The sequence below is a fragment of the Bos indicus genome, chromosome 1, assembly GCF_029378745.1.
Source record: "Bos indicus isolate NIAB-ARS_2022 breed Sahiwal x Tharparkar chromosome 1, NIAB-ARS_B.indTharparkar_mat_pri_1.0, whole genome shotgun sequence".
NCBI classification, from domain to species: domain Eukaryota; kingdom Metazoa; phylum Chordata; class Mammalia; order Artiodactyla; family Bovidae; genus Bos; species Bos indicus.
Window position 1 is genome coordinate 118,968,384 of NC_091760.1, and position 21,926 is coordinate 118,990,309.

The window sequence follows — 21,926 nt, forward strand, 5'->3', positions numbered from 1 at the left end:
ATTTTCTGGTGGAGTCTTTAGGGTTTTCTATGTAGAGGATCATGTCATCTGCAAACAGTGAGAGTTTTACTTCTTCTTTTCCAATTTGGATTCCTTTTATTTCTTTTTCTGCTCTGATTGCTGTGGCCAAAACTTCCAAAACTATGTTGAATAGTAATGGTGAAAGTGGGCACCCTTGTCTTGTTCCTGACTTTAGAGGACATGCTTTGAATTTTTCACCATTGAGGATAATGTTTGCTGTGGGTTTGTCATATATAGCTTTTATTATGTTGAGGAATGTTCTTCTATTCCTGCTTTCTGGAGAGTTTTTATCATAAATGGATGTTGGATTTTGTCAAAGGCTTTCTCTGCATCTATTGAGATAATCATATGGTTTTTATTTTTCAATTTGTTAATGTGGTGTATTACATTGATTGATTTGTGGATACTGAAGAATCCTTGCATCCCTGGGATAAAGCCCACTTGGTCATGATGTATGATCTTTTTAATGTGTTGTTGGATTCTGATTGCTAGAATTTTGTTAAGGATTTTTGCATCTATGTTCATCAGTGATATTGGCCTGTAGTTTTCTTTTTTTGTGGCATCTTTGTCTGGTTTTGGTATTAGGGTGATGGTGGCCTCATAGAATGAGTTTGGAAGTTTACCTTCCTCTGCAATTTTCTGGAAGAGTTTGAGTAGGATAGGTGTTAGCTCTTCTCTAAATTTTTGGTAAAATTCAGCTGTGAAGCCGTCTGGACCTGGGCTTTTGTTTGCTGGAAGATTTCTGATTACAGTTTCAATTTCTGTGCTTGTGATGGGTCTGTTAAGATTTTCTATTTCTTCCTGGTTCAGTTTTGTAAAGTTGTACTTTTCTAAGAATTTGTCCATTTCTTCCACGTTGTCCATTTTATTGGCATATAATTGCTGATAGTAGTCTCTTATGATCCTTTGTATTTCTGTGTTGTCTGTTGTGATCCCTCCATTTTCATTTCTAATTTTATTGATTTGATTTTTCTCCCTTTGTTTCTTGATGAGTCTGGCTAATGGTTTGTCAACTTTATTTATCCTTTCAAAGAACCAGCTTTTGGTTTTGTTGATTTTTGCTATGGTCTCTTTTGTTTCTTTTGCATTTATTTCTGCCCTAATTTTTAAGATTTCTTTCCTTCTACTAACCCTGGGGTTCTTCATTTCTTCCTATTCTAGTTGCTTTAGGTGTAGAGTTAGGTTATTTATTTGACTTTTTTCTTGTTTCTTGAGGTATGCCTGTATTGCTATGAACTTTCCCCTTAGGACTGCTTTTACAGTGTCCCACAGGTTTTGGGTTGTTGTGTTTTCATTTTCATTCGTTTCTATGCCAATTTTGATTTCTTTTTTGATTTCTTCTGTGATTTGTTGGTTATTCAGCAGCGTGTTGTTCAGCTTCCATATGTTGGAATTTTTAATAGTTTTTCTCCTGTTATTGAGATCTAATCTTACTGCATTGTGGTCAGAAAAGATGCTTGGAATGATTTCAATTTTTTTTAATTTACCAAGGCTAGAGTTATGGCCCAGGATGTGATCTATCCTGGAGAAGGTTCCATGTGCGCATTTCAAGTGTTAATAGCTGTTCCACTTTTCCTCTAAAATGGTGACATGAATTTATACTCCTACCATTAATGGGGCTTCCCAGGTGGCGCTAGTGGTAAATAACCCCCGACCCCCACCAATGCAGGAGACATAAGAGACTTGGGTTTGATCCCTGAGTCAGGAGAATCTCCTGGAGGACAGCTCGGCAACCCACTCCAGTATTCTTGCCTGGACAATCCCTGTAGACAGAGGAGCCTGGCAGGCTAGGGTCCATAGGCAAAGAATCAGACATGACTGAAGCGACTTGACAGCATGCAACGGTGTATTAAAGTGTTGCTGTCCTCCTACTCTGGCCAATAATGTTCATCATCAAACTTTTTAGTCTTTGTAATTCTGATTGGTATGGATTCTCATTGTTTAATGAGAATCTCCATGGGGTCGCAAAGAGTCAGACATGACTTAGCGACTAAACCACATTTAACTCATATATGTATAAATATGTATATGAATGGACTTGGGGCATATTTCTTCCTTTACACCATTACAGCCATCATGTTAATGGCTGTATAGTTGCCATTGTGTAATTCTATCATAACTTATTTTACCAGTTATTTTACTGGAGATATAAATGTTGATTCTATTTTTTATTATTTATATACATTATATTATATGCAGTAAATGTTCTTGTACTTAAATTTTTGTGCCATCCTTTAATTTCCTCATTTTTTTCAAATTTCTTTGGAATGTTAATTTGTTAGGAAAGTATAAGAATTCCTTTTAAAAAATACAGTTTAAACGTGGTTTGCTTTTATCGAACTAAACAGGTAATTGTTTACCTAAATAGACAGTTTACTGCAGGCCTGCTCCGTTTGTTGTGAAGAATTGGTTTGGAGTGCTACTTTCTTTCATGAAATAATGATTTAAAGTTGCCACAAAAAAGTGTACTTTTAGCCAGGCACCTCGCTTTTGCACTTGCTCTGGTTTTCAACTTGCGTATCCATATGTTTTTGACTAAATCATAAATGGAAGTTTCATTGGAAGTTTGCTTCCCAGTACATGTCATGTGTCTCATTCTGTATTATTTTCATCCTTTTCTTTTCCAGTATTATATTTCTCAGACATCAGTGAAGAGTGAGTTGTGAGTTTTCAATTTTGCCAGGAGTTAAATATTTGCAGAGATGGAAAAAAATAAAGTAAAAAAGAATTTAATATGGATGATGTAGTCCTGGCTCACAGGGCTTTCATACAGTTGCTTCAAACTTACACTTTAAATGAAAGAAAAATATTCTACTTCCACTCTTATCAATTGTCATAATGCCTGAATTAATTAGAATGGAACTATTATTTCTTCCCAAGTGCAACTGGCTCATTCCATCCTAGCAAAATGAATGCTCAGGGCAGCTGCTAATGGCAGTTCCTTCTCCAGTCTCAGCTCTGCCGTTCTTAGCTTGTCTAGTTTTTTCCTTCTGTCAAGAAGGCCAACCTGGAACAGTTTCTTCTGCTCTGACCCTGGGAAGTGAGGGCCTTTCACCCCAGGGCCTCAAGCTTTGTACTCAGCTAACTCTGGGAGCCCAAGTTCTCCCCAAGAAAACTTGTGATTCTTTAGTTTAGTATCTTGTTGCCAGCCACAATTGTATTATAAGAGCTTTTTTCTTCTGCAAGACCAGACCTGTAGCACACCTCTTTGTCCTTTCCAGGCTCTATATTTTTTAAAAATGAGATTTTTTCTTTTCTTACAAAAATTGAGATGTAATTGACATAAACATTATATTACTTTCTTGTGTACAACACAGTGATTCAATATGCAGATATGTTATGCAATGATCAGGACAATAAACCTAATTAACATCTGTCACCACACATAGTTTTGTTTTGTTTTGTTTTTTTCTTGTGATGTGTCAACTGAAAAAAAGTACAGCCTAAAAGCTGAGAATTATGTTCAGGGGCCTTCCTGAGGACTGTTGCCCAGGAAACAGCCTCTCAGATAGCAGTGAGGGACTGTTCAGAAAAGGTAAGAGGAGGAGTCAGGATATATAGGAGTTTTTACTGGGAAAAAAAAAAAATAAATATATATATATATAGTCAAACATCAAAAAATTACTGATAATCACACACAAAAAACAGAATCTCAAGTTAATGACTTTAGTGCTTTTCTATGTATGAGAAGGTGCAAGAATCTAGACTCACTGAAATTATTTCTTTGATTTACAACTTAATTATCTAGGGTCACTATCCTATTTTTCTCTATCTGGAGTGTTCATGAGGGCTCATTGTTGGGGTCGGCTGCAGTGGTGGATGGCTTGATGGCAAGCAACACTCTGTTTACTGAAATGACAGGCAATGTATTTTTGTCCACAAATAACAGTTGGGATCCGGGGTGGAGGTTATGAGGCTAGGAGGAACAGTGAGTGTAAGGTATCAGAGTCTTGTAGCACCTGTTTTTGTTAGGGTTCTCCCCCTCCAAACCCTGGTCAGTTGTCAAAGCCATTGGGCAGTAGCCATTTCCTCCAGGAGAAATAACATCACAGCACAATGGCCTGTATACAGTACAGTTTGTCTGGACTCTGCCAGACTGAGATTTTTCCATCTCCAGGGAGTTTAGGGTGTGTTTAGGGAAAGTTTTTTTCTTTGTTGTTGTAATGTGTCACCTTTTATTTTGAAATAATCTAAAATTTACAGAGGAGTTTCAAATATAGTACCAGGAACTCACACATACCTTTTGCCCAGATCTGCCTTTGTTAATTGTTCATTTAAAATTTTATTTATTTATTTATTTATTTTTGGCTCTAGTTACAGCAAATCGAGGGCTACTCTTCCTTGCAGTGCATGGGCCTTTCACTGTAGTGGCTTCTTTTGTGGAGCCTGGGTGCTGGGGCACACAGGCTTTAGTTATTGTAGCACACAGAATTAGTTGCCCTGAGGCATGTGGAATCTTCCCAGATCAGGGACTGAGCCTATGTCCCCTGCACTGGCAAGTCAGATTCTTAACCACTGGACCACCAGGGAATCCTGTTAATTGTTTATAATTGCCTCATTTACTTCTCTCTCTTTCCCTTTATGAAGATTTATTATATATACATTTTTTCTTAACTTCTCAGGCCTAAGGTGGAGACATCATTCTGAAAGCACAGTGCAGGCTGACCTTGTATAACTGTGCTTCACTTTTTTGTGTTTCACAGATACTGCATTTTTTACAAATTGAAGGTTTGTGGCAGCCTTGCGTCATACAGAACTATCGGTGTCATTTTCCCGAGAGTATTTGTTTACTGTGTCTCTGTACCACATTTTAGTAATTCTTGCAATATTTCAAACTTTTTCATTATTATTGTATTTGTTATTGTGATCTGTGATCAGTATACTTTGATCACTAATGCAGAAAGATTGGGAGAAGGCAATGGCAGCCCACTCCAGTACTCTTGCCTGGAAAATCCCATGGGTGGAGGATCCTGGTAGGCTGTAGTCCATGGGGTTGCAAAGAGTCGGACACAACTGAGCGACTTCACTTTCACTTTTCACTTTCATACATTGGAGAAGGAAATGGCAACCCACTCCAGTGTTCTTGCCTGGAGAATCCCAGGGACGGGGGAGCCTGGTGGGCTGCCGTTTATGGGGTCGCACAGAGTCAGACACGACTAAAGCAACTTAGCAGCAGCAGCAGCAAAAAGATTGACTCATTAAAGGCTCAAATGATGGTTAACATTTTTAAACAAGAAAGTACCTTTTAACTAAGATACGTACATTTTTTTTAGAAATAATGCCATTGTATATATATGTGTGTGTGTGTGTGTGTACAATAAACTTAATAGACTACAGTATAGTATAAGCATAGCATTTTGTACACCGGGAAACCAAAAAATTTGTATGACTTGCTTTTTGCTGGGGCTTCCCTGGTGGCTCAGAGGGTAAAGAATTTGCCTGCAATGTGGGAGACCTGGGTTCCATCCCTGGGTTGGGAAGATCCCCTGGAGAAGAGAATGACTACCCACTCCAGCATTCTGGCCTGTAGAATTCCATCGATAGAGGGGCCTGGCGGGCTACAGGCCATGGGGTCACAAAGAGTTGGACACGCCCGAACAACTTTCACTTTTTGAAGTTTCATTTGCCACAGTAATGTCCTTTATGGCCATTTGGTTTCTGGTCCAGGATCTATTGAAGGTCATTCATTGTATTTAATCATCTTCTCTCCTTAATTTGTTTTTACCTGGAATTTTTTTACCTACAGCTTTCGTGTTTCTGGACCTTGACATGGTGTTTCCTCCTGGTTTAGATTTAGGTTGTACCTTTTGGGCAGGAGTAGCACAAAGGTGATGTTTGTGTTTTTCTCCTGGATCCTGTCAGGAGGCACATGTCAGTTTGTCCCAGAATGGGTGATGTTGGGAGGAAGGCAGAATTTGCTTGGGTCAGCGGGCTTCACTCACAAGTGTGTTCCATACAAACAGTGCTGCTGCTGCTAAGTCGCTTCAGTCGTGTCCGACTCTTTGCAACCCCATAGATGGCAGCCCACCAGGCTCCCCCGGCCCTGGGATTCTCCAGGCAAGAACACTGGAGCGGGTTGCCATTTCCTTCTCCAATGTATGAAAGTGAAAAGTGAAAGTGAAGTCGCTCAGTCGTTTGACTCTTAGTGACCCCATGGACTGTGCAGCCCACCAGGCCCCTCCATCCATGGGATTTTCCAGGCAAGAGTACTGGAGTGGGGTGCCATTGCCTTCTCCGACATGAGGAAAAACCTTTTGATCCCCCAGGTTTCTGTAAGATGTGTCCTCAGGTCATGTAAATACTTTTCCTTCCTCGGGATGATGAGAAAATGCCATATTTAACATGCTCGCTTAAGCTTCTTAGAACACTACTCAATTCATAAATAATGCTGTCAATATATCAGTGTAGCTGTATATACAGAGATGTTTGTGCATGTGTGCTAAGTTGCTTCAGTCATGTCTGACTCTTTGCGACCCCACGGACTGTATATAGCCCATCAGGCTCCTCTGTCCATGGGTTTCTCCAGCCAAGAATACTGGAGTGGGTTGCTGCACCCTTCTCCAGGGGTCTTCCCAACCTAGGGATCGAACCCACGTCTCTTATGTCTCCTGCATTGGCAGGAGGGTTCTTTACCACTAGTGACCCCTGGGAAGCCCATATACAGAGATAGGGTTTTAAAATGAAACTGTGATGCTTCTGTCCATTGATTGTACTCTTGCCTCTTCCAAAACACTTAATTCAAAAGGATAGATAGGGAATTCCTACTGTCCAGTGGTTAGGACTCTATGCTTCCACTGCAGGGACTAAGAACCCACAAGCCCTATAGCCTGGCCAGAAAAAAAGGGATACAGGTAATAAACTTAAGTTGGGCTAAAAGACTGAGAAAATAATAAAGCCAGGGAAGAAAGTACATACTGTACAAACCTTGTGTGGTTTCTAGAGGTGCCTGAAGACTTAACTCCGAGACTTGGGGACTTGTGCAGAGAGGGCTGCATGTTCAGATACAGGAGTCAGAACATCAGGAGCGAAAGACTTGCCTGGTGTGGAGGAGAAACAGTTTTTCGAAGTGTAGAGGCTGAAGAAGGAATTCCCCATAAATGATCTAGACTAATCTAGCAGACAGTGCTCAAAAAGTCTTCCCACGGTGAACACCAGGAGCTTTAGAGAGAGGTTTTCTCTGCCCTCCCTAGACCCTGGATGGTGGCATCATCTGAGAACATCAGCCGGGAATGGCTGCAGACCACAAGGCTACCCACGGTACCCAGCTGGACTCAGGGATGCTACTGAGAAAATTCATCTCTGGATTTCTTCAGAATTTTAAATTTTACGATAGTGTATGAAATACTCTGGCAGTTTCTCATGGAGCTTGAGCAGTAAACCTGACGGAGATTTCTGTCACTTTGGAATAGAGAGACTAACTGCAGTGCTCACTGGGCTTCCCTCATGGCTCAGTGGTAAAGAATCTGCCTGCAATGCAGGAGATGTAGATTCAGTCCCTGGGTTGGGAAGATCCCCTGGAAAAGAGAATGGCAGTCCTCCACTCCAGTATTCTTGCCTGAGAAATCCCACGGACTGCAGGCTCCAGTCCATGGGGTAGCAGAAGGGTCGGACACAACTTAGCCACTACAGCAGTGCTCACCACAGTCATGATGCCCCTCAGGCCCCGGTCCCAGCCCCCAACCCTGTGCCCTTCAGCCATGTTGGCCACCCAGTTTTGCTCATGTACTCCATTCCCACAGGTCAGGCACCCTCCCACCTCAGGACCTTTGAGCTCCATCAGCCTAGAATGTCTCCCACCCTGATTTCTGCACTTCAACCACATTTTTTTTTTTTAATATTTTTAAATTGTTTTAATTTTTTTTTTTTAATTTGGCTGCTCTGGGTCTTAACTGCAGCATATGGGATCTTTGGTTGGGGCCTGTGAACTCTTAGTTGAGGCATGTGGAATCTAGTTCCCTGACGAGGGATCAAACCGCATTGATTCCTGTATTGGGAGCCTTCTGCACCTGCATTGGGAGTGTGGAGGCTTAGCCACTGGACCACCTGGGAAGTCCCCCATCCAATGTTTTTACAAATTACCTCCTCAGACACAGAAGGAATGCTTCTCTCCAATAGTTCTGCATTTGTTTATTCAAAGCCCTTATCTCTAGAGTTACACTATGTATTTGCTATTGTCTGTCTCCCCTCTAGACTATAATCTCCTGAAGGGCAGGACCTTTCGGTCTTGCTCTCCACTGTCTCTAGCACCTAGAAACAGGGCCTTGCACTTGCCTGGGGCTCAGCAGGTATTTGGTGAGTGAATATTTAAGTGAACCGTGGACCACTGGAAAGAAAAAAATCATCCATAGGCCTACCATTCGAGGACCACTATTAGTATTTTGATACATTTTCATTGCAAAGGTAATTAACCTTTTTGGGGTCACTAGAGATTCTAGATCTATGGGTACAGTCTTTAAAATGCATATAAGCACAAAGTCTCCAAATTTGACACATAATTTTACCAGATTTCTTAATCCTGCTACCCCGGTTGAATTCCTGTTTGTTTGTTTTTCTTGTGTATTCATGGCGTGATGCAAAATACCCCTCATTACTGTGTTGTTTCTGTTAATTTGATTGCTAAAGAATGACTGTGTAATTTGCATTTCTACAATTTCTTGTGAAGCTGGTAATTTTTCCACATTTAATTAGTAAATACATGTTCTCGTCTATACACTGTTCAAATCCTTTGACTTATCTCTTGGAGTGTCTGCTGTATGAGCTCTTTCAATAATAAAGATGTTTACTAGAATGGCACATAGTAAAAAGAACACAGATTAAGGACTATTGGCCCACGCTGGCAACTTCTTCCTACCTCTAGTGGAACACAGCTGTGGATTCGTTTTCTGTTACTGAGTTTGGGTTGCCACACTCTGCACCTGGAGTAGTTTTAAAATCATTCAGGAAAGCTAACCAATAAAAAGCTACAATAAACTCTCTCCTGACTAATGAAAATAAATGCATGGATCAGAGTTTCCATTTCCTGCTGGGATAAAAGTATACCTATTGTCTGAAGATAATAAAACAAGAAAAGTTTTGGTTTTGCTGCTGTCGCCAGGCCATGGAATAAAATTTAAAGACACAAAGATAACTTTGTGAAGCAGTACGGTGAAGCACACAGTTTCCTCTTTTTTTTTCCGAGTTAGTCATTATGTGCCTAAATTCACTGCCTTCACAGATGTGCTTTCTGCTTGGTCACTTTTGATAAATCTTTCGATAGCCCAGAAATCAGATGGAATCAAGTAGCACTTTCTGGTGCTGCTTTAGGTGGAAGAAATATGATTTCTTTATAGCTGAAGGACCCAGAAGAAATGAATGCCAGAAAGATGTGATTTTTTTTCATAGGTTGTTCTAGATCTCTTACAACGATGAAAACTGATGTTGAAATCTTTTACATGCCAGTAAAATATACATTTTATAATGTCTATTTAAAAAAATTATTGTTTCATTGTAAAATATATATTCACTGTTCATGCATTTATTTTCATTAGACAGGAGAGAGTTTATTGTAGATGATGCATTTGCTATGCTGGGCTGTGCTTAGTCGCTCAGTCGTGTCCAGCTCTTTGTGATCCTGTGGATTGTGACCAGAGGACCCACTAGGCTCCTCTGTCCATTGGATTCTCCAGGCAAGCATACTGAAGTGGGTTGCCATTCCCTTCTTGAGGGGATCTTCCCGACCCAGGTATCAAACCCTGGTCTCCTGCATTGTAGGCGGATTCTTTACCATCTGACCCCCCAGGGAAGCCCTGATGCATTTGCTAGGAAAACATAAAAATCCATGTTATAGGCTTTTCCATCTTTACACCTAGGAGAACAGAGTTGCCTGGATGTTTGCACTCTGGTTTGTTGACTTGATTACTGTTTGGATGGACACACAGGATGGTGGGTAGGAAAATCGTTGGCTGCTGCTAAAATTCAGGGATTCCTGTGAAGTAAATGTAGGTTGGGTTACAAGTCTAAAACCAGTTGAGCCGGGGGCATCTGGAGAATCTAAGATCCACCTGTCTGATTCTGGGGGCACCTGGAAGTGCTATTAAGGTTTGAAGTCGAGAAAGTGTGTCTGAACATACATGGATCCCAGAATTTTGTGTCTTATCAACTAAGCCGACTGAGAAATTTCCTTAGAGTTATTCTCACCCAGAATTGGAATAAAGAGCTCAGTGTGAAGTTGGGATAGTGCAACTTCTTGGTTTAATACTTTACAGATTTTTGGAACCGAATGCACCCTGAAGTGAAAAGCTGCTTTTTTTTTTTTTGCTGACCTTGTTGGACGGCTAATACTGTTTCTGGGAAATAAGAGAAACAAGCGACTCATTGTTGGCAGGAGCTGAGAGAGACGCAAGAAGGGCGAGAGACGTGTCTGCAGCCTTTTTACCCCCCTTCATTGAATCGTGACTGAGTCCAGGCTGGATTGAGACTGGGTTTGTCTTTCTACCTCCGTAGACATGTGTTTTCCATCAGACTGGGCTGCAGGACACCTGACATTGGCCAGTTCACATGAGTTAAACCCTGTATGGCCCATAAACAGAGAGAAAAAGACCCGCAGCTGTACCCAGACACTCTCAATGCGGAAATATTTTTGAAGCTTGGTGTGGCTAGGTCCATGCATATGTCAGATACGATTTACACCTGTATGTTTTGGCTTCTCTCTGTTGCATATCATCATTTCCCTGGAGCCTCTGAGGCCAGAAGGGCTAGTATTGCTTGATGGTGCCACCTCTTCTGGTTGAACCCTTCCTGTATTATGAAATGTAATGCTTCAAAGATACCTGATTTGGTCTTTTTTTTTTTTTTTTTTTAAGGATGGAAGAAGAAAGCCCTATACCATTTTCTGTAAAAGCAGATCCCACAAATAGGGTGTCACCCTAACATGTAACTATGTTGAATTCATCATTTTACAAGTAAATAAGTTAATTAAATTAGTCTGCTTTGGACCTTTTTGTGAAATAGGGCCAAGGAAACTCCTCTTAATCCTTGTCACCAAATTTAACTCAGTAAATAGTTTTTGACTGCAGGACAGGGCAGTGATTGGTGGCCAGTGCAGCTGACGCCAGCCATGCATTCCAGCACATTCCCTGAGCTTCCTAGGTTTGTCACAGTCTATGCTTGTGATTTGTGCTGAGTCAATTAACCTTCCAAGTTTCTTCATCTCTCAAATGAGTGAATTGGCTTAAATCATTGGTTTTAAATTGTGTCCCAAGGCCCCATGCCAGGCTTTTGGGGCATGCAAGCAGAAGCTAAGCTTAGTTAGTATCCAGTCTCCAAGAGCCATGTCTGTCCAACATATTTTAAAACTTTGTTTAATATTTTGACTCAAGAGTTGGGAAACGCCTGTAGGGAAAGCAGAGTGAAAGCCAGACCGGGACAATTTAGAGAAGAGGATCAAAAGGAGTGCCTTTTAAGCATTCACTTACACTGGCACAGGCTGCAGGCATGCTGTGAATGAACCCCTGAACATGTGGGGTGTCTCTGCTTCATGCCATATATCAGGCTCTGGGGAAAGATCCTGCTGCTAAAAAAAAGATTGAGGAACTTGGTCAAAATGGACTAAGCTCCTTCCAGCCTGAACTTCTACGGTGATGCTTCTAAGTAGGGTAAATACATGGCCACAGCTATGATGAGGATGGTGGGATTTGTAAATCACTAATGGTAGAACAATAACAAAATGCATTGCATCCTCAATAGGGAATTATGCTCCGAGAGTAAGGAGAAAGCCGCAACAAAAATCTATTATTCATTAAATATCCACTTAGAAGAGTATCAGTTCACTTCAGTTCCGTCGCTCAGTCGTGTCCGACTCTTTGCGACCCCATGAACCACAGCATGCCAGGCCTCCCTGTCCGTTACCAACTCCCGGAGTCCACCCAAACCCATGTCCAGTGAGTCGGTGATGCCATCCAAGCATCTCATCCTCTGTCGTCTCCTTCTCCTCCTGTCCTCAATCTTTCAAAGATTATGGGATGTAATAATTAAAATGCATCCGAAACAGAAAGAATTGTGTCTGTGTGTGTAGTGGGGATGGATTTCCCGTTTGCTCTGACTTTTCTTTTAAATTAAAAAAAAAAAAATAGCCTCTGCTGATCATCTTAAAAATGAACTGATATTTAACTACCCATTTCTGACCCATAAATCCATAAACATTCTCAGGGAGAATGTATTTGGTGCCTACTGTGTGCATCAACAAGTCAGATTTGAAATAAATTTTGTTCTGTGTTTATAAGGAATATTCATACCAGTGGAGTTGATTCTAAAGGACAGGGGGAGATGTGGCTGTTAGGTTTTGTTTATAAAGAGCACGAATCTAGCCCTCAGGAAGGTGAGAGTTCAAATCACAGGAAGAGAACAGTTTAGTGTTTCTTAAAAGTGCTTCTGTTCACTGTGTGTGGCTCAACCTAGAATCCAGCGAGAAAGATTTCCTGACTTGAAGGCTCATATGTATGAGCAATACAATGTAATGTCATAATAGTGCTTAATGTCTTTAAAAAGTTGCAGAATAGGTGCCGGAGTAGTAGTCCCTCTACCAAGCCATCACGTGTGCGTGTGTGCTGCCTTGTCCAACTCTTTGCGACCCCATGGACTGTTGCCCACCAGGCTCCTCTGTCCACGGGATTCTCCAGGCAAGAATACTGGATTGGGTTGCCATTTCCTCCTCCAGGGATCTTCCCAATCCAGGGGTCGAACCCACATCTCTTGCATCTCCTGCATTGGCAGGTGGATTCTTGACTGCTGGTTCCACCTGAGAGGCACCGATTACCAAGTTGTATGGGTGCAAAAGGGCAGACAGCTGGTCGCCACTGATGGAGGACACATTGAGAGCTGATTTGATGGACAGCCTGACTGTCATTCTGAATATCAAATGATTCTCTCCTATGAGTGCTGGTTCTCTTTGTAAGGAAACATGTTAGGATGGAAACAGGAAACTTGAGTCCTACTGCCATGAGTTAGCACTGGGAATTGTGGGCAGTCACAGGTGTAGGGTGACCAACCACAGCATCTGCTCAGGACTCTTCCAGATTTAGCCCTGAACGTCCCACGTCCCAGGAAACCCCTTAGTAGAACCAGGACAATTGGTCACTTCTCTCTGACAGACCTATATCATCATTTGTAGGATGGGGACAGAGAATGGAATCGTAACAGCCCACAATGCAGAAGAGCTCGTGTTGCCCTCTTGGCGTTTAGGTTTCTGGAATGTGTTTCCGATGCAATTCATATAAACATAGTCCAAACATCAAACTGAGTTTAACACCTGTTCCATCTGGGAGGAAGAATTTTTCCCACATTCCAGATCATACCCAACGAATACATTCAAATGTTGCATATTCACCTACTCTGAGGAAACTGTAACCAGATTTTTATAATAATAAGTCAGCGCTTCAAAGGGGTGCTTTCAGAAGGGTGCTTTAGAGCTCTTAACGTTGTTTTATCATGCTGCTAAGTCGCTTCAGTCTTGTCCGACTCTGTGCAACCCCAGAGACAGCAGCCCACCAGGCTCCCCGTCCCTGGGATTCTCCAGGCAAAAACACTGGAGTGGGTTGCCATTGCCTTCTCCATGTTTTATCATAGAAGCTGGTTAAAAAAAAGAAACCCCCAAACTAAAATAAAAGATAGGTTATTTTGAATATATGGCACAGAAGTTCATTTAGCTGGATTCTGCTTAGCACCTGTGAAAATTGATACTCAAGTTAAACCATCTTAGGAATCTTCCTATTAAATCAATATTTGATGATTGAGAATATCAGCAGCTATCCTGACAGTCTCTTATAACCCTGGCTTTCCCTGTGCCTTTTTTTTTTTTTTGGTTACTTTGTATCTTGAACAGCAGTGGGTAATTCCAGGCACAGGGAACCACTTTGTTCAACATCTATAGGCTGCATGTCCCTTTCTCTGACTCCACACCCCACACAGCTGCTCAGTTGACTTTGAGAAGCTCAGCACATAGTAGGAGCTTAATAAATATTCATTCATTTTCAATTCAATTCGCAATTCAGTACTGCCAAGACATCTGCTAAGATGCATGGGACCAGCATTTTCCAGTATCCCTCCTCAGGGGAACAGGGTTGAGAAGTGCTGTATTTTATATCTCCCTCTTGGAAAGTCTCATTGTCTGTTTGTAAGTTAAGGTCTTTGAGAAATTCTGCAATAAAATAAACTCCTTTAACTTTGTTTAGCCCACTATTTCCCAATCTTAATTGACCATGAAACATGGGAAGCAGCTGTTATAATTTTTTAAACTTTAACTTAATATCTGTTTGCTCCCATGGGACACACTTAGACCATATTTTCTTTCTTTTTTCCTTCCTTTGTTCCTTTCTTAATTTTTTCTTCCTGCCTTCCTTTCATTCTTTTAATTTGGCCATGCAGTGTGGCATGTGGATCTTAGTTCCCTGACCAGAGATCGAACCCGAGGCCCCCTACCCTGGAAGCACAGAGTCTTAACCACTGGATCACCAGACCATGTTTTCTTTTGAATATTTATCCATTTTTAATATACCCTATAATATCTATTCATTTTTTATATGTGATATGGAGACTATTTGATAGTGAGTATTGAAGAGACAGTGCCAAACATGGTTCCTGGTATTTATTGAAGATGTGATTACTATACACACACACATACATATACAGACACACATATGTTTTTCTTATATCTGTTTTAGGTTTTCAGAAAAAATCATGATAAAATAGAGTTCTGTATGCCTCTCAACCGAATTCCTGTATTAGTAACATCTTACATTGTATGATATTAACATACAATAAAAACAGATGTTATCATTAAAGAACCAATATGGATACATTATTATTAACTAACTTCCATACTTTATTCAGATTGTCTTAGTTTTTTTCTTAATGTCCCCAGCTGTATACCACCTTATTTTTACTTGTTATGTCTCCTTAAGTTGTTCTTGGCTATGAAAGTTTCTTAGACTTTCCTTGTTTTTGATGACCTTGATAATTCTGAGTACACCTTAGGAATTTTATAGGATTTCCCTCAATAGGAATTTGTCTGATGTTTTTCTCCAATCTGGTTGGGATGATGGGTCTTGGGGAGGAAGACCACAGAAATAAAGTACCATTCTCATCACATCTTATCAAGAGTCATGTCATCACCATGGCTCGTCACTGTTGATGTTGATCTTGATCACCCGCCCAGTGTATAAAATCCCTCCCCTGTAAAGTTGCTATCCCTCACTACCATTGGATAACTGTGCTCATTGGGAGGAGGTTACTATGTACAATCCATACATCAGGAGTGGGAGTTTTCTCCCCTTCATTGAGGACAGTGTATCTACATTAAATTATCTGAAATTTGTCTCTACAGATTTGCCTCTTTTCCTGGCATTTATTTATTTATTCAGTTATTTGTTTATATGAGTGTAGACTCATGGACATTATATGTTTACTAAAATAATGAATCATAGCAACATATGAAACTCTGTCCATTCTTGACAGAAGAGAAGTACAGAAGCTTGATAATAGGTACTGGGAGAGGAAGAATCATGCAGTGCTGGGCAGGCCTCCCCCCTCAATTGCATGGAATTGTGCCTCTGACATGTTAACAAAACCGTGTGTTTTTCAAAATTCATTAATTAATTTGGCTGCACTGGGTCTTAGTTGCGGCATATAGGATCTTTATTTGCAGCCTGTGGGATCTATTTCCCTGACTAGGGATTGAACCTAGGCCCCCTGCATTGGGAGCACAGAGTCTTAGCCACTAGATCACCTGGGAAGTCCAAAACCACGTGTTTTTAAAGTTCAACGCAAAGAGCTATGCATAGGGACACTGCAGCTGAGGAGCTGTTGTCAAGAGGAGAAAGGGAGCTGAGGAGAAGAGGAGAAATGCCTGACTAACAACAGTATTCCTCTTGGCCCTTCCTAGACTCACGTGTGCATCGCGGAGGAGGATTGAAAGGGAATAACGTCGTTGCTGTGTCTTTCTAGGGCTTAGGTGTGGCGTCTAGCCATTGGCACGCTGGTTGTCCTTTCCATAATCTGCTCGGAGCCAGCCTGATGCAGGCCCGTGATGGGTTTTGTAGTTGAGCCCAACCTTATGGTTTTGTTTTCTTCACTTGGCATTGTTTGCGTGTGTGTGTATATAACCATACCCTATTTTAAAAAAAGAGGGGTGGGGGAAAGCAAGCCCAGGACACAGAAAACCAAGCCACTGAACTTCTCCGCGGCCAGAGAGACGTTTGTCAAACATTCCAGGAGGCTCGCTGGGCAGTCTGATTCCCTGGCCTCCCTCCTAGTCTGCAGCTCCTGGCTTGGGGAAGCTGCCAAAATACTCTGTCTATGAGCTGTCGCTCTCAGTTCCTGGTGCTGCAAAAGGCAAAAAGTTCAGAAGTGAAGCCTTAACCTTTTTCTGGTCTGCTTCTTATACAGCAAATGACATGCTGGCTTAAAATGGAGTCCAGGGACCTTCCTGGCCTCGAATCTTGGGGGCCTTTGTAGACATGACCGAGTGGTATGTTTGCTGGAGCAAGTTAGAGGGTGCATCACTGTCCCAGTGGGCATTAGACAGAGGGTCATGGGTACCCCCCATGCACCTCTGCACACCCCATTCCCATGTTGACCATTTACTTCACAGTCATTGACTCAAAAGAGTGTTCCTATCTTAAATGCTGTGGAGTTTGTTTTTCTTGGTGTTTTCTTTTATATTGAATAATAGCAGTGAAATATGTCTGGTTACGTCTGTAGAGCTTGGTTATGTTTGATGGCCAAACACTCAAGAGAAAGTCAATTATTGAAGGAAAAAAAAAGGCGGGGTGGGGGGAAAGGAGATGAAAACAGTGAAAAAGATAAATGTGGATTTGAATTTAAATTCTGACTCTCTTGGAAGGGAAAAAAGAGAAGTCTCTGCTTTAGTTTTGATGCATTCCTGCTTCAGTGGAGAACGCTTCTGTTTGGGGTATTCCTTTCTGTGGGGGCAGGCAAAAAGTCTAGACCTGACTAGGTCTTTAGCATTTGTAAGGCATTTAATGGTAGTCTGTGCTTACCTGGTTTGGCCTCAGATACTGCATTTGAGATACTGTACGTTTTGTTTTCTTTTTCTTTTCTTAAACTGAACTATTCTCTCCCTAAAATGTTATGGGATATTATCCCAAGAAGTATTTCGTTTGTTGCAAATCTAGATGTTTTCCTTCCTGTATTCTCCGGAAGACTTCCTCTCTGTTTATCTCTGTCTTGAAACTCTTCTGCCCCCCTTTGTCTCTGAGTAGCTACGAAAGCAGTGGTTTTAAAGAACCTCAACTGTCGGTAAAGTTCACAAGATTCAACCTAATAAAAGGTTCAGTGAGTAACCCTCTGAAATGAAACAACTGCAGGGAGCAGAGCAACAGGGGAGATCTTGGGCATGTGGGGTGAGTCAGGACACCTGGCTCCTAGGCCGTGACTATTTTATGGCCTTCCCCCAGTTCACTGTTTCTCTGGGTATTGCTTCCTCACCTCTACGTGGAGAAGTTGCACAGGCAGGCTCTTAGTTTTGAGGATCTTGACTGTATTTTAAGCCTTATTTGTTGTTTTTCAAATAATTTAGGGTTTACCTCCTTTCATTCCACCAAGAAAATATTTTGCGTGTTTGATGCCTCCATGACCATACTTTTGATTTCTGTGTTTTATTTTTGCATTTGTATATTTTACATAAGTAATACACACAGAAAAACTTCAAACAGTACAGAAGAGGAAAAGGAAGATCTCTTTCCACCCTTGACACCCAGTTTCCTCTCCAGACGCACCTATTGTTGTGTATTTTTCTTGAGAAATTTACTGTTTTATGCATAATATGCACCCCACCCCACCCCTATTTTTCTAATTACAACTATTATGCTCTTACATACATCCTGTTCCTTGGATTTTTTTTCCCCCTTCTGAAAGGTGCTTCTTAGAGATTGTTTCATAGAAGTAACTACAGAGATTATTCTTTGGAATAGTTACATAGCCTTCCTCTGAATGAATCATGACCTCTTATTGGTGGACACTGTTTTCAGTCTTTTGCTGTTATGGACAGTATCAAGATGAATTTTCTCATACAGACTTCTCTGTTGGTGGGTGTGATTTATTTTGAAGACAAAGCCATTGGTTAAGTTCTATTCTCTTCCAGTCCTTACAGTTAATAACTGGAGATGTTTAGTCTAAATGGTCAAATCTAAATTAAATGGAAGAAAGCAGCATGTCCACCGTGCCTGCCTGTGGATGGTCCCTGTAAGGGCTAGTGTTTTAAAGGCTAGCAAAGGTGTGGTTTTCTAGAAGCGACCTCCACCCAGTCTTAAACTCCCCCCAGATAAGGATGCAGACATCAGTAAAACCTGACTCCCAGTGTCTGAATGATGTGTGGAGTGGAGTAACAGTCCTGTGTGTGAACAAATGACAGGGCTGGCTTCCCAAGTCATGGAAGATAGTCCTGATCCAGTTGACTTGACATGTCAGTAAGTACCAGACCTGAGTCAGTTTTAATACTTTTCAAGGTATCTGAGTTATAAAAATTAACCTCCGGGGACTTTTCTGGCAGTCCAGTGGGTAAGACTCTACACTTCCACTGCAGGGAGCAAGGGTTCAATCCCTAGTCAGGGAACTAAGATCCTGCATGCCACATGGAGTGACCAAAAAAAAAAACCCTCCGAACTACTAACAAAAATTTAACATTTTCAAGCCTCTTTTTCCTAACCTAGGGATTTGTGATATTGGAAATATTCAATTTACACATTCCTCTTATAGACACAATTGGGCTTCTTTTTCCCGTGCTAGTTACATCAGATAAATAGGAGCGTACTTTTGCAGAAGGTTCAGAAACAACTGTGCCTGGAGATAATCACTATTTTTCTATCTAAGCTTCCTTCTTCTGGCCTGAAAGAGGTCTTATGAATTAAACCCTTCTGAGTATCTGGACTTTGTCTTACTTGAATCCTTATTTTAAGAGAATTTTTCCCTATGACACAGTATGTGCCCAATCCCTGACTCTCCTACCCAGGCCTTCAAATAGAGATTGTAATTATGCTCCACGCTGTAGAAATGAACTATTTATTTCAGTTATTTTGGCATCAGTCACAACGATGCTTTTTTTCTGTTCTTGGACTAAGAACGTAAGGAATGCCCAGCTGGTTTCATTCATTCATCCCATCATTTACCGAGTTTCGTTCTGTGCCAGGAGGTGAGAGTTATTGGTGGTGGAGTTGATTCAGGAAGTGAAACCCAAACTATTTTTGCAGAATACTCCAGTATCTTACCTTGTCTTGAGCGACTTCTCTGTGATTGAGCAGAGTTGTCAGCCTGTCCAAACCCTCCTTCAGCCCTGCCTACTTGTAACCTGAGCAACCTTTGGGCCCAGAAGCCTGTTTTGAGGGCCTGCTGTTTAAGTGGCCTTTCATTGTGGTTCATTGAAGGCAAATTGTGTGTAGAGGGGTTGCCCCAGTTTCAGTGATTGTTCCTGGACTTGGGTCTCAGGTGTGACAGAGGACGAAGAAGGACAGTTGAAAGGGCAGGTGGACAGGGTGTCAGGAGTTCAACTTTGGCTCCAGTTCTACCTGTTTCTAAGCAGAGCACACCCCTTGCCTCTCTGGCTTTCGCAAAATAAAAAGCTGAACTAGATGTTCTCCAGGAATCTTTACAAAGCCTAACATTCTAGTGCTCTACAGACAAGCTTCCCTGGTGGCTCAGATGGTTAAAAATCTACCTGCAATGCAGGAGACCCGAGTTCGATCCCTGGGTTGGGAAGATCCCCTGGAGAAGGGAACGGCTACCCACTCCAGTATTTTGGCTTGGATAATTCCATGGACAGAGGGGCCTGGCTGGCTACAGTCCCTGGGGTCGCCAAGAGTTGGACATAGCTGAGGAACTTTCACTTTAATTTTCACAGACAATCATAAAACCCCATCTCATTTCTCCACACGTTCCTTGCAATAGCCTGTTAGTTCCTGTGAGGGCAAGAGCTGTTTATCCAGCTACAAACCCAGCATCCAGCACATAGTGGGAATGCAATAAAGATTTGAGTGAGTTAGAGGTAAATTTCAAAAAAGAGATTTTTATCCCACCTCTACTCCTACCCAGAGGAACTTCCTGTCAAGGAACAAATTCTTCCTTAAGGAAGCCAGTTCTACAGAAAATCTTAAGTTTTGGTTTGTTTTCTCTTCCTTTCTTTTTAAAAATTTTATTAAAGTGTAGTTGATTTACAGTGTTTTATTAGTTTCAGTGTACAGCATAGTGATTTAGTTATATACATACATGCATTCATTCTTTTTTAGATTCTTTTCCCATGCAGGTCATCATGGAGTACTCAGTAGAATTCCCTGTGCTACACAGGAGGCCCTTGTTGATTGTCTATTTTATATAATGTGTGTATGTTAATCCCAAATTCCTAATTTATCCCTCCCCTATTGTGTTTTCTCTTTGGTAACCATAAGTTGGTTTTCTAGGTCTGTGAATCTGTTTCTCTTTGTAAATATATTTAGTTCTTTTTCATGGCTGAGTGATATTCCGTTGTATATATGTACACACCTGGTTTATCCAGTCCTCTGTTGATGGACATTCAGGTTGCTTCCATGTCCTGGCTATTGTAAATAGCACTGCAGTGAACATTGGGATGCATGTATCTTTTCAAGTTATGGTTTTCTCCAGATACATGCCCACGAGTGGGACTGTTGGATGATATGGTAGTTCTATTTTTAGTTTTTAAGGAACTTCCGTACTGTTCTGCATAGTGGTTGTACCAATTTATATTACCACCAACAGTGTAGGAGGGTTCCCTGGTACCTTTTTTTCACTGTGTATGTGTGTGTGTGTTTGTGTTTTCTACACATTCATTTAATACATAATTGATTAGGCTACTTTAAAATTCACCTAAGAAAGTTTGGTCATAATATGTGTCCATGTAATGTCTATATCAAACTGAAGATCTGAAATATTTCACCCTGAACTTTAAGTAAAATATGCCAATAATTTTATCTTTAAAGGTAATGATATCAAATATAGCACAAATTACATTTTTTGTTTTTTTTTCCTCAGAAATGAAGTAAGTATATAAAATTACACATTGTTGCCTTTGGCTCTGACTTAGGAGAAATAGACTGGAAAACATGGTTTTCTTTACTACAGGATATTACCCAGTAGAAGTTAAGCAAATTTAATAGGTTAACTGTCTTGAGAAAAACTAGCACTTTTTAAGATGCATTTTTTGTGGGGAGGGGACACCAATTATATAATTTATTAAACTATTTAAAAGTGTTTTGTAACATGAAATACTGTATGCTAAAATTTTAATATTGGTAAATACAGACAAATAGAAAATCCTTAAAAAGTTGAAAACACTTCTATGCCTTTATCCAGTCATAAACATGGTTAGCATCTTTTATATAATTTCTCTCACTAATAATTCTCACTAAATGTTCTCTAATCATTCACTAATAATTTCTCACTAATCATGTCTTTGGGCGTCCTCTTTTAACAAAGCATGAATGGGGTCCCGCTTTTGTGTAGACCCCTGATCTAGGTGCTGTGTTTTACCTGTCAATTCGCTCACCTGTCCTAAATATTATTTTACATCCACCACTATCAATGATCACATGCCCTCCTTAGCTCTGCCATGAACATGCAGGTTGTCTGAGGACAGGCACACACACCCAGATGTCCTGGTGAAATTAGCTTTCATGCTGTGGTAACCTTTGTGGAATTTGCTTATGACCACTATGTTCTATTTAAGGATTGAAATGTACCCTAGACACAGGCAAGGTGTGAAATCAGACTTCTAACAGGGCACAAGAGCTAAGACTAGGTGGGTCAGGAGAGGGGCCAGTATCTGAGTCTCTGTGAATTGAATTAAGGTAATGATTACTTAAACAGTAATGATAAGCAGCAAAGTACTTTGGAAGGAATCTCAG

At 41.0% G+C, this 21,926-nt stretch overlaps 1 protein-coding gene across 1 annotated transcript in view; it reads left to right on the plus strand.

The window, feature by feature from the left end:
• Positions 1-21,926, plus strand: part of WWTR1 (WW domain containing transcription regulator 1) — a 148,359-nt gene that overhangs the window by 96,452 nt on the left and 29,981 nt on the right. The window lies entirely within an intron of this gene.